The sequence below is a fragment of the Narcine bancroftii genome, chromosome 14 (assembly GCF_036971445.1).
Source record: "Narcine bancroftii isolate sNarBan1 chromosome 14, sNarBan1.hap1, whole genome shotgun sequence".
Classification (NCBI taxonomy): domain Eukaryota; kingdom Metazoa; phylum Chordata; class Chondrichthyes; order Torpediniformes; family Narcinidae; genus Narcine; species Narcine bancroftii.
The window spans coordinates 1,772,906-1,786,229 of record NC_091482.1 but is presented as its reverse complement, the minus strand read 5'-3'; positions in this window follow the sequence as shown (position 1 = coordinate 1,786,229).

Here is a 13,324-nt window from a genome sequence, read left to right as displayed (position 1 = left end):
CTATCAAGTCTCCTCTCATCCTTCTACGCTCCAAAGAGAAAAGTCCCAGCTCCGCTAACCTTGTCCCATAAGACTTGTTTCCCAATCCAGGCAAAATCCTGGTAAATCTCTGCACCCTCCCCATAGCTTCCATATCCTTCCTGTAATGAGGGACCAGAACTGAACACAATACTCTGTGTGGTCTCACCAGAGATTGTAGAATTGCAGCATGACCTCTCGGCTCCTGAATTCAATCCCCCCTATTAATGAAGCCGAGCATCGCATTGGCCTTCTTAACTATCCTATCAAACTGTGCAGTGACCTTGAGAGATATTTGGACCCCAAGGTCCCTCTGTTCCTCCTACTCAGCCTTCTGGTTTGACCAGAATGCATCGCCTCAAACTTAGCTGGATTGAACTCCATCTGCCACTTTTCCGCCCAACTCTGCATCTTGTCGACATCCTTTTGTAACCTATGACAACCTTCAACTCCATCCACAACTCCAACTTTCATATCATCTGCAAACTTACTGATCCAACCTTCCACCTCTTCATCCTGGTCATTTATAAAACTCACCAAGAGCAGGGGTCCCAGAACAGATCCCTGCGGAACTCCACTGGTCACCAACCTCCAGGCAGAATATGTTCCGTCCACAACTCTGTCCCTTCTACATGCAAACCAATTCTGAATCCACACGGATCTTGTGCCTCAAGACTTTCCTGAACGAGTCTCTCATGGGAGAGCTTGTCAGATGCCTTACTAAAATCCATAGAGACAACATCTATCACTTTACCCTCATCAATTTCTTTTGTACCTCTTCAAAAAATTCATTTAGACTTGAGAGGCATGACCTTCCCTTCACAAAGCTATGCTGACTGTCCCTGAGAAGACTGCTAAAAATGCTCAAATTTTGACCTGAAGAATCCTCTCCAATAGTTTGCACACTCCTGACGTAAGACTCACCGGACAGTATTTCCCAGGATTCTGCCTGTAACCTTTTTTAAACAGGGACCACATTTGCCATTCTCCAATCCTCCGGCACCTCCCCTGTGGCCAAGGAGGATGCAAAGATTGTAGCCAACACCCCAGCTATCTCTTTCCTCCCTTTCCACAGCAACCTGGGGTATATTGCGACGGGCCCCAAGGACATCAATCTTAATGTTTTTAAGAAGGTCCAGCACTTCCTCTAATCTCAACATGGTCCAGCACACAAGCCTATTCTATTCTGACCTCAAGGTCTGTTCTCTGGTGACTACTGAAGCAAAGTATTCATCTAGGACGTCCCCAACCTCCTCCGCCTTCAGGCATGTGTTGCCTCCTTTTAGCGGCCACACCTTCTCTCGTCATCCTTCTGTTCTTCACATACACATAGAATACCTTGGGGTTCTCCTTAATTCTACTTGCCAAGGCCTTCTCATCCCCCCCTTTAAGCTCTCCTGAGACCTTTCTTAATGTTCCCCCCTGGCTACCCATATACTTTACATGAGCCCTTCCTGTTTCTTAAATCTAATGTCTGCTTCCTTCCTCCTCTTAACGAGCTACCTCACTTGTCAACCATAGTTCCCTTTTCCTACCATTTTTTCCTCATCTCAGTGGGTCAAACCTATCCTGAACCCAGTGCAAGTGGTCCCTAAACATCCCCCACATTAGTTCTGTGCTTTCTCCCATGAACACCTGTTCCCAATTTACTCTCGCTAGTTCCTGCCTCATCCCATCATAATTAGCCTTTCCCCAATTAAACTTTCCCATTTTGACTCATTTTATCCTTGTCCATAACTTTACCAAAACTCGGAGTTGTGCTCACTAACACTGGCATGGTGCCCCACCTCACCAGGTTTATTACCCAGTATTAGTTCCAGAATGGGCCTGTCCTCTAGTCAGCTGGTCCATATACTGAATCAGGGATCCTTCTTCAACACACCTGACAAACTCTGCCCCATCTACCCCTCTTGCAGTCAGGAAGTGCCAGTCAATATTAGCTCAGTCAAAGTCTTCCATAAACAAGGACCACCCTGCATTTTCTGCACCATTCCAAAATCTGCCTGCTTATCTGTTCCTCGATGTCTCGAGGGCTATTTGGGGGTCCATAGATGATTCCCAGGATTGTGATGGCTCCCTTCCTATTTCTGACTTCCACCCACACTGACACAGTGGACACTGCCTCTACCTCATCCTCCCTTTCTAGCTGTGATACTGTAGCTGACCAGTAACACTACTCACTTCCCCCCCTCCCCACCCTATTCCTTTTAAAACATCTAAACCCCAGTACCTGCATCAGCCGATCCTGCCCTTCTGCCAGCCAAGCCTCTGTAACGGCCACGACATCGTAATTCCATACACTGATCCATGCTCATCAGGTTATGGGCAAATCGCAGGCAGACCCCTGAATAAAAAGGTAGGGGCAAAGGGCCAGGAGCACAGGCAACAGGGGTGGGACCTGCTGACTTTCTCCAGCCCTTGTGTATTTTATTAATATGGTGCATCAGCTGTGGAAGAACTTTCTGGGCAGCATAGTGAATTGCGAGTCGGCTAAGAGATTTGCCTTGGATGGCACCAGGCTTTGTGTTGAAACCTCACTTCCAAATGAGTGTTCTTGTGTTCCAGATACTAGTGAAAAGAAACAAGTTTCCACTTAAATGGCCTCCTCATTCATAGTCTTGAGTCAAACCAATGTTTCCACCTCAATCAGTAGTTTTCAAACTGCGCCCCTAAACTCACATTCCACCTTAAGTATTCCCTATGCCATCGGTGCTCTGATTAGTAAGGGATTGTTTTTTTTTTCTTTTTTTTTTAATTTTTTTTATTTTTCACACCATAAATCACATTAGCCATGATATACACTTTTTCTTTTTCACACATTTACAGTGACTTTTTCTCCCCCCCCTCCCTCCTCCCAAGCCACCCCCCCACCACCCCCCTCTCAAGTAAGGGATTGCTTAAGGTGGGATGTGGGTGGAAAGAAAAAGTTTGAAAACCACTGTTTTAATACCTGATTGACTCAGTATGTACACGGTTTCATAACTCCAAAGGAAATGGGCCAATGACAATTATCTCAAGCAAAATGTTTCAGTAACAATTGGGTCCAGAGCAGTGATTCTCAACCCCTTCCCACCTTAAGTGACCCCTTACTAATCACAGAGCACTGATAGTGTGACTTAAGGTGAAATGTGAGTTTAGGGGGGCAGTGTGAAAACCACTGGCCTAAATACATGTATATATAGTAAAACCCCTGGTACCTGGCACCTATGGGGATTAGTAGATGACGGATATGTGAATTTTCTGGTTGCTTGAGACTTACTCTTACAATGCCTAATACACCTGCATTAAGAATAAACAGTTTAAAAGGCAAAAATACTACCCTGAACAAACTTCACTTACCTGAAACTATAAACCTTAAAGCAATTTTACTTAGTTTTCAGTCACATTCTTTGAAAACATTTAACCGTTGCTGCATCTGCAGGTTTCTCCCCTTCCCCAGAGTCATCTGAAAGTCAAACAATAACATTATAGATAAATTAACCCCCCTGTCCCCCAAATCTTACAGATAAAGCCTCTGACCAGGGCAATTCTTACTAAGCAGGGATAAAGAGACACTAAGAGATTCCCTTGCACCCCCCCCCCCCCACCCTCCAACAGTGAGCGGCTTCAACCAGCTCTTCATCCTGGATGACACTGTTTCACACCTCTATTCCAACAGCTGCTACAAGCAAAGCAAACTATGTACCTCCTTTTTTTATTTAGAGATACAGCACCATTACAGGTCCGTCTGGGCCTCGAGTCTGCACTGCTTAATTACCCTCCACATGACCAATGAGCCTACAACCCTTTGAAATGTGAGGGGAAACCGGAGCACTAGTCTGTTGCCTGGAAGGTTGTAGTTGTGAGAAGATTGGATTTAATTCTAACTTGGCTCATGGTGACCTTGAGGTTTAGGTTTATAAAATAACGAGGGGGCCTGGGTAGGGTAGATGTCTTTTCACCAAGGTTGGGGTGAGTTCTAAAACTAGAGTGCAGAGGGTAAAGGGTAGGAAATTTAAAGAGGTCCTGAGGTGCAAGATTTCCCATGGAGACCAATGTGGAATATACTGTCAGAAGTGATAGAGGCTGCATATTTGCACAGGAAAGGAGTGGAGAGAAGAGATACAGGCTTAAGTCAAAAAGGGATTAGTGCAGTCAGGACTCAGTTGGCATGTACAAATTGGATGGAAAGCCCTTTTCTGTGTTGACCTTGCGATAACTCTTATTTGAGTTCAAAATGGAATTTTGTGTTCACCAGAGAGCAGACAGGACCCTGGAGGCTGAAAACAAGGAATGCGCCTGGATTTGGGCAGACTTAAATGGGATCCCTCCAACCAGTTGGTCATAAACTCTGCTTTAGGACAGCACCCCAGACAATGCAAAAATCTCACGTACAAAAGTGAGCAGAGATGGGCTCAAATTTTGAGATTCAGAAGTGTGTGGACGCACTGCACAAAGGGGGCTTTGCAAAGTGTTTTGACCCAGACTAAAGCAGACAGTGCCATTTTAAAAGTGATTTATTTGGTAGGAATAATAATTGTACATTACAGTACATGCTACAGAAAATAAAGGTGTATTTTAATTGTCATGGAGAATATAGTGCTGTAGATGGTACATCTCTTCATATTAACAATGCAGTAAGATTTCCACAGTATTAACCCAGAATTTCCCCTCCCCAACAGCTCAAGGTACAGTACAATTATAAAAATAAAGGCATCTTAAAACATTGACATTTTACTGATGGAAAACAATGGTAAAGCCTGTATGGATACAGTTTTTATAAGAAAACAAAAGTTAAAAACAATTGGAACACAAACCCTCCCTGTGGTAAATAACTAGGGTCCCTCAATTTTGATCTCTTGCAGTGGGAAGAAACATTAATATTCAAAGATGGAAGCATTATTTTAATTTAAAAAAGTTGTATGTCCTGTTATCACCACAGGTTATTTTTGGAATGATGCAGACTTGGTCCTCAAACTGATTCCTCCCCAAAAACTGAGGACTGTATGGAAAAGAAACATGAAAGTTTAATACTTGGACCACTCTCTTAAAATTTGAAGCAGTGTGGTTAGCGGTGCTCATCCCATCCTAATTCACTGGCTGCACCACTTGCCTTACCCACCTGAAACCTGTAAACAAATTACTGTCTAAACCACCCTGAGTTTCTTCTGATAGTGCCAGCTATTGGATGGGTACAATTGCACTTCGAGCAGCAGCTTTCTGCACCTTTCTGCCAGCTATTGTAACACTGGGTTCTAGAAGGGGCAGTTCAGTGAGTATTCTGACTGGTTGGAGGTGCCAATGCACAGGACAGGAAAAGGCTACAGAGAATTGTGAACTCAGCCAGTGCCATCATGGGCATCAGGCTTCACTTCATCAAGGACATCTCAATAAATGGTGTCTTGAGAAAGCAGCCTCTATCCTCAAGGGTCCCCACCACCCAGGCCATGCTGCTACCATCAGGAAGGAGGTACAGGAGCCTGAAGACCAAAACCCCCTCCCCCACCAATGGCAAAAAAACAGCTTCTACCCCTCCACCATCAAATTGCTGATGAACAATTAACCTTTTCTTCTTTTGCACTAATTTATTTTTAAACAGTATATTTACAGAAGATTAATTTATAGCAATTTTGGCACCTGTAATGCACAATAACAAATTTCGTGACAATAAACCCTATTCCAATTCCAACTCTAGGTGATGTCCAGTTCAACCTCCTACTGGTTTGTCCAAACCTAAACTAGTAGTAGTGAACATGAATGTGGCACTACCACCATCTCACCAAGATGTTGCACTGAAGTCAGCCAATGCAGCAGGGAATGTGGGAAGAGGAGAGGAATCCAAAATTCCCACCCTAATTGAAGTACCCAAGTAATAGAAGAAGCAATTATTGTAAAGAATGCAAGAACCTACACCTTGAGGAGGCAGGACGACTTCAAATTGAACACATTCTGTCTCGTTGCACAGACAAGATGTTAATATTGCAGCATTTATAGACCACCATGAAAGAAACAGAGGCCAAAGTCCCATTTCTCACTTGCAACTCTGCACTTCTCACGAGAGCCTGGGAAGGTCTGGTAGATGGGGTACCAGGAAAGTTGACAAAGGAAAGGCGGTGGATGTTGTCTATATGGACTTTAGTAAGGCCTTTTTGGCAAGGTCCCATATGGGAGGTTAGTCAGGAAGCTTCAGATGCTCAGTATTCATCCTGAAGTAGTGAACTGGATTCAACGATGGCTAGATAGGAGAAGCCAGAGAGTAGTGGTGGAAGATTTCTTCTCAGATTGAAGGCCTGTGACTAGTTGTGCCTCAGGGATCGATGCTGGGACCATTGTTGTTGGTCATCTTTATCAATGATCTGGATGATTTTTTGGATCAGCAAGTTTGCAGATAACACTAAGATTGGAGGTGTTGTGGACAGTGAGGAAGGTTTTCAGGAAGGGATCAGGACCAGCTGGAAAAATGGGCTGCAAAATGGCAGATGGAGTTTAATGCAGATAAGTGTGAGCTGTTGCATTTTGGAAGGACAAACCAAGAAAGGATATACACGGTAAATGGTCAGGCATCGAGAAGTGTGGTAGAACAGTGGGGTCTGGGAATACTGATACACAATTCCCTGAAAGTGGCATCACAGGTAGACATGAATTGGCATATTGGCCTTCATAAATCAAAATACAGAGTACAGGAGTTGGAATGTGATGGTAAATTGTATAAGACATTAGTGAGGTCAAATTTGGAGGATTGTGTCCAGAAAGATAACAATAAGACAGAAAGAGTGCAGAGATTTACTAGGATGTTGCCTGGACTTCAGGATCTGAGTTACAGGGAAAGGTTAAACAGGTTAGGACTTATCCCTGGAGAGTAGAAGAATGAGGGGAGATTTGTTTGAGGTATTTAAAATTATGAGGAGGATAGACAGAGTGAATGTAGGTAGGCTTTTTCCACTGTGGGTAGTTGAAATAAAACCAAGAGGTCATGAGTTAAGGATGAAAAGGGAAACGTTTGGGGGAATGTGAGGGAAACTTCTTCACACAGAGAGTGATTGGAGTATGGAACAAGCTGCCACTGAAGTGGTAAATTCAGGGTTAATTTGAACTTTTAAGAAGAATTTGGACAGGTACATGGATGGGAGAGGTATGGGGGGCTATGGGCAGGGTGCAGGTCATTGGGACAAGAAAAAAAAGGTTCAGCACAGACTAGAGGGGCTGAGGTGGCCTGCTTCTGTGCTGTAATTATTCTATGGTATTAATAGATAGCCTAGCCTTATTTAACATGTGCCTTCAAGTTGATGGGGGGATGGAAATTTGATTTGTTTCATTTCCTTTTCTAATCTCAAGATTTGCTCTAAGATTTAGACTGGATTCTGTATGATTTTTAAAATATTATCACTTAGTGCCTTTACAGGAAATGCTCTCACCCAGTGAAATGCAGAGTTTAGGATGGGTGGAGCAAGGACTGGCCCAGTCTTCCATCTCACAGAACAGAAAATAGACCCACCAGGGAACAATAGTCCAAAAAGACAGAGACAAGGCTGTGCCTGAAGGAGTTGGAATAATGTCCATGCTGTTACTTCTCTGCATCAAGATCCAAGTACTTCCAAACTAAGAATCTAGTGGAGGGCCAGAAATATTTTGTGCCACAAGTCTCTGATAATCACCGGTATCAGAATGTCTGACCACAAGTCACATGGCCACTGCTGTAAATGGAGGGGCACCTATAGAACACTGCAAACACAATAGTCCAATGAAGCACCACAATGTCAAGATGACTCAAAATCTCTCCATCAGCTGAAAGACTTTCATTTGAAACTCCACCAAACCCTGTCCTCTAATACTGTTCACCTACTGCTCCACATCTTGCAAATAGATCAGACAATTAATTTAAAATCACAGAAATGATGGAGGAACTCGAGCCTCACGGTGTCCATAAAAGGTAAAGATTTATAACTGACTCTTCAGGTTTGAACCTTCTCACACCTTGAAGGCCCCAGGCCCGAAACATCAGTCATACATCTGTACCTCCTGTGGATGCAGCAAGACCTGCTGAGTTCCTCCAGCATTCGTGTTTTTGCTACAATCAAAGCATCTGCAGACTTTCGTGTTTCACCCCAGACAATTCATTATGAGAGGAAGTTGGAAGGTCGATACAGGGAGTGACTGTTCACCAACCATTTTGTTGGTTTCAAGCTGCCAGTCCACATAATATAAGATGAGCACATCCCAAGCAGCTGCACTGGAAATCCTGAGGACTGCCCCTGAGGCTGCCCGGAGTGTGGGCCTTTATTTCCATTGGCCCCCGTCAGCAGCAAAACTTTACATGGGTTACAATCAGTACCTCGCCACGTCCAACATCTGTGGCAGGGGGTACTGTAGAAACAGCAACAAAAAGGCAGGACTTTGGTTCTCCTCGTCAGCTAATAATGATGGGCATTTGATTTGTTATTAAACTATCAGAAAAATAGTGTTTAAAAAAAATTCAAAATAAGCATTTTTATTAGCAGTGTAAGTTACAATGGCTGAAAAGTTACTAAACATAATGATCAATGTGTTTGTGGCTGTGAGCTTACTGTAATATTTGCAGTAAAGACATAAGCCCAATTTTTTGTCCCAACATTTCTTAAAATTTGATAACCACAGGAAAATATTCTGAAATACCATAATCAAAACTAGAATTAAAAAAAATAATGTATATACAGCACAGTTTAGTGTTGAAAAATGTGAAGTAATGCAGGAGGTGCAAAAAGTGCAGAGAAATAACTTAGACAGTGACTGGGGAACTTAAAATGGAATTGCATTAAATACTTGGGAATTTACCAAGTGGATTACAGAAAACTATCCACAGGACTAGATTCATGCAATCTTCTTGCAATCCATCCTAGACTCCTCACAATGCTTTGATAACATCAAACTCTGCACACAGGCTGTGCTTGCATCCGTTTTATTTGGGATTGTTATCTTACACAAATAAACTCCAATTCTATTAACTTTCATCCATCAAATATACAAGGGCAAGCAGGGAAAGGAAATTATGTCTTCCTCATCCCGAAACTTGTTAAAATGAAAATTTTGCAAAAACACAAAATACTGTAGGTTAGAAAAAAATCAAGGGCTCCAGTGCTCAAATTATTTTGCTTGAGGTGAAGTGAATTGAAGGATAAATACAGAAAAATACAAGAGCAGAGACTTTCTACTTTCTCAGTTCACTTCTACATTTAAAAAAGTTTGATCTTATTCCACAGGAACTGCAAGAGGAAGTACAGAGGTGACGTTATTGATCACTAAACCAGGAGCAGATGCATAATGTGTTCATGGGTAGAAAAACAAACCTTCAAATACAGGTAAGAGCAATATATTTCAGTCACGAGGTTGAGTAACACTGGAACAACAATAATACCTTAAAAACTCTCCCACAAGTAAAACACACCGCAAATGTCCAACGGTCTTTACCCCGAGTAATTCAGCAAGCAGATTTATTTTTTGGCTCTACCGTTGCATATTAAAATACTAATTAAATCTGTAGACTGAAGATGCCACCAGAAATTCATGAAGTATTGGCTCCACATCTGTGCTAATCAAATGACAGTTCTGATCTGCAATATGTATCCAGGTTTCCTCCCACCTTTCATCGTTCTCTTGGTATTCACATAGCCTGACTTTCATGGCAAAACAGTTCCACAGGTATGTCGTGAGAACAGTAGCAGTCTAATGTTCCCACCCTACTGATGTTCTCTGTCCATTCCAAGCATTAAAAATTTGGTACAGTAACCTCAATGAAAGAGACCTGGGCAAAATTTGCATTTGCCTGAGCTGCCGACCTTGCAACTGAAAACACAAGACATCGTCAAAACTGTAATAACAAGGACTCTATGAGTTGGATGTGAAATAAACTACATTTAAAACTCCTAACCAATGAATCACTGCACTGTACAGGCTATCCAAGAATTTGATCACAACATACCCTTTTCTCTTTAGTGCCAAATACATTTTACAAGGGCTTACCACTTGGAAAGCTCCATTAGCACGCTGACAGACTTATGTCAGAAAGAATCTAGTAGTCCAATTATAGACGCTGTATCCAACAAAACTAAAGCTGTGCATTTTCTTGACCTCCAAGAGCATTTGGATGCACAGGAACACACACGTTTCTTTCCTATTCAACTGTCTGGGAAATGGAAAGTGAATATTATGGTGGGGACCACCTTGCACAAGAACAATGAAAAATTATCGACAGGATAACAAGGGAAAAAAAAGCCAATCTCTTTGCCCAGATTGGGAAAGTTACCATTCTTTTAAGAAGAATGAATTATTACAGATTAAGATTCTCATTCAGCTCGTTTAGCTATAGAGAGTGCTTCTATCTCGACTTTCCATGAAGCTTCCAATTGATTAAGTCAGAGGTTGGCACCGAAAGTTGAAGGAACATGGCAATTACAACCAATTGTGTGGAATGAAGCCAGGTAGAAAAGGTAGCTGCAGTTCAGAAGCTTGCTCAACTAGCACCCCATTATAAAAACTATCTAGTCGGTTTTTTTTTTAAATGATCAGACTTCAAACTAGTGAGAATTGCTACCCTGTAGAAGGATTTGCATTTTGGGTGAAAATTTTGTACACAATCGTAACTGATAGACTGAAGGCAAGCATGACTTAATAAAGTTCAAAATACTGCTAATCACTGATGCATTACAAACCAAAGGAGAGCATTTTTACAACAAGGATAAGTAAAGAAAGAACAGGAAACTAAACCTTCACCATACCTGGCCTTTTCCAGCTTTGGCATATCTGGTTTTTTTAAGCAGGGCGAGGTTAAGATAAATAGACAAGCTGGTGGGCACTAAAGTGTACATCCTCCTAGCCCCAAGAATTCAATTTCTCCCGTCACCTCAATTTTCTGCCTTATCGCCTCCCCACGCCCAGATCCCCAATTTGATGTTTGCTCGCTAGTTGCAGCTATTTCCAAGACTTTTATTTTTAAACAAGTGCATATTTTGCTTTTGGTGCTTAATAAAATGAATTTAAGTATGGGAAGTTAATGCCTACCCTGAACACCTCAACTACATCCACATTGTGTTCCCCTTTCCACTGGCACCCGAGGACCCAGAGAAATCAATATCTGAAATTGAACTTTCATACCACTCCATGCGATGTCATGTCGGTCTGTTGAGATCAAATGAGTTTCCAAAGAAATCAAAAATTCCTGTCTTTGGGATGGGGGAAGGTATGTTTCAATACTCACATTATGAACCGGAGACATCTTTGGGAAAAGTCAAGGGTTTGTTTGCGATATCTGCTAAATAGTAGTGGCAGATCTGAGATACAAAGTATAGATCGGTGTTCAATCTTCATTTTCTAATCTATCTTACAATAAAGCAGCACAAACAGGCAAGTTAAAGCTGATGGTTAGTGAATAAAAAGCAAAGGGACGTCACAAATCCCACTGTGGAATAATACCTCATTCCATTGAATATCACAGTGTTTGCGGTAGAGCAAGGAAGCAAAGAAATCCACTTATTGCAAGGTTGCCAAGTCTCAAATTGCATAGAACTGTTGGACCACTAAGTGTTTAGATTGGATGCACATTGCATCATTTGAACAGAATCATCTCTCATCCCTCCTTATGGATACTTCCAACCTTTGCCAAAAATCAGTATTATAAGCTCTTCAGAACCAGCCCTTTTTGCCATCAGCTACCTATTCCATGGTGTAAACTGCAGCTTATTTAAACATTCAGCATTAGGTTCCAAGGAAAATTGGTCACAGCAACCCTTAAACAATAAATACAGGTCTGGTTTTGTTACTTGTTCTGAGACATAGCAATATTTTTCTTTTTACACAACTTCAATACAACCTGAAATCAGAACAAATTGAAATGTTAAAAGGAAAATCAATTCAGAAAAACATTAGCAAAATGTTAGTATAACCTGCTACATTTAACTGTGCTACATGCCAAATGTAACAAAAGATTAAGACAGCCGGGTCAGTTCAGAATATGAAGTACTGAACTTGTTTTTTCTTACAACATTCTATATAAATCTTGAATTTTTATTGTGCTGTGTAACTTGCAGTTGCCTCAGGAGAGCAATGAGATTTCTTTTGATGTACTAACTGGAAGACTAAGTATCCTGGGATCTGTTTCACAGTTTGTAGGAAGATATCGTCCACGGAATGTGCCAGTGTTTCGGTAGTATATAAAAGGAGCACATTTTCATTGCCACCGCTGAGAAACTGGTAGAATGCCAAAGTATAGATCAATAAACAGACACTAAGCACAGGTTAATCGGAAGATAAACTCGATTCATTGCCCTTCTCCATCATCAGAAACTGGATCAAAATTTGCTCAAACCATCCCTTCCCTCCCATCAAGTAGCCTTATTTTTTTTGTAGTGTTTCCTATTTTATGTGGCAGCAAATTAGAACACAATCTACTCCTGCATTTTAAAAATTCCTAGCATTTTTCAGGGATTATTTGGCAAAAAACGTCATGGAAGAGGGCTACGAAAAGATTGTGGTATTTGATTTTTCTTTTATTACACAGCCAAATGTTCCAAATTAATTGTTGAGAGTCTGCCAAAAGCAAAATGTGGCAGTATGAAGTTCATATGTCCAAAGAGCCATCAAGTTCCACCAAGGTGGACCCATCAGATTTCCAGGCAAAAGTAGTGTCATTTTTATATGGATGCTGCAAAGCAAAATCATTTACCATGATTGTTAGTGAGTTTGAACAATTACTTGCTTATTATTTAGCTAGAACCAACCCTATGCTGTAGTGTTCAGTATTTACAACCATGAACAGTGAAGTTAGGCAAGATCATGTCGAAGAAGCCATTGTTCTTTCCTACTGCTAGAAATGGCTCTCTGCTCTCCTACTTCATGCAAGTGAGAACTCTTGTGTGGCTGCTCCACTGTAGACTATCCCATCTTCACCCAAAGTAGCCAAATAGGGCCTTCCAACAGATGCACTGGGCAACAGAAGCTTGGGAAGATTCTCTCTTCTTCAGTCCCTTTTCCATTTTAGGGGCACCAGAGATAATTTCAGTTCCCCAGCTATCTCAACCAGAGCAGGTGGTCTGTATGGTTTAGTGTTGCATTAGAGTCATCATTGCTCAACTGACAATAAGGGAAGTTGCATTTGCTCTTTTCACCTATCTCACACATACATCCACAGTGCTTGCGGGAACATTATGTAGTTGGGGAATAAGCTCTTTGATAGATTGTTCTCAACTCCAAAGGTGCCCATCATGTGAACATTACATACCAACTAACCATTAAATCAAAAACAAATGTGACAAAATCATACACCAGGAATGTCACTGCAAACAGTTTCAAAGTCAGG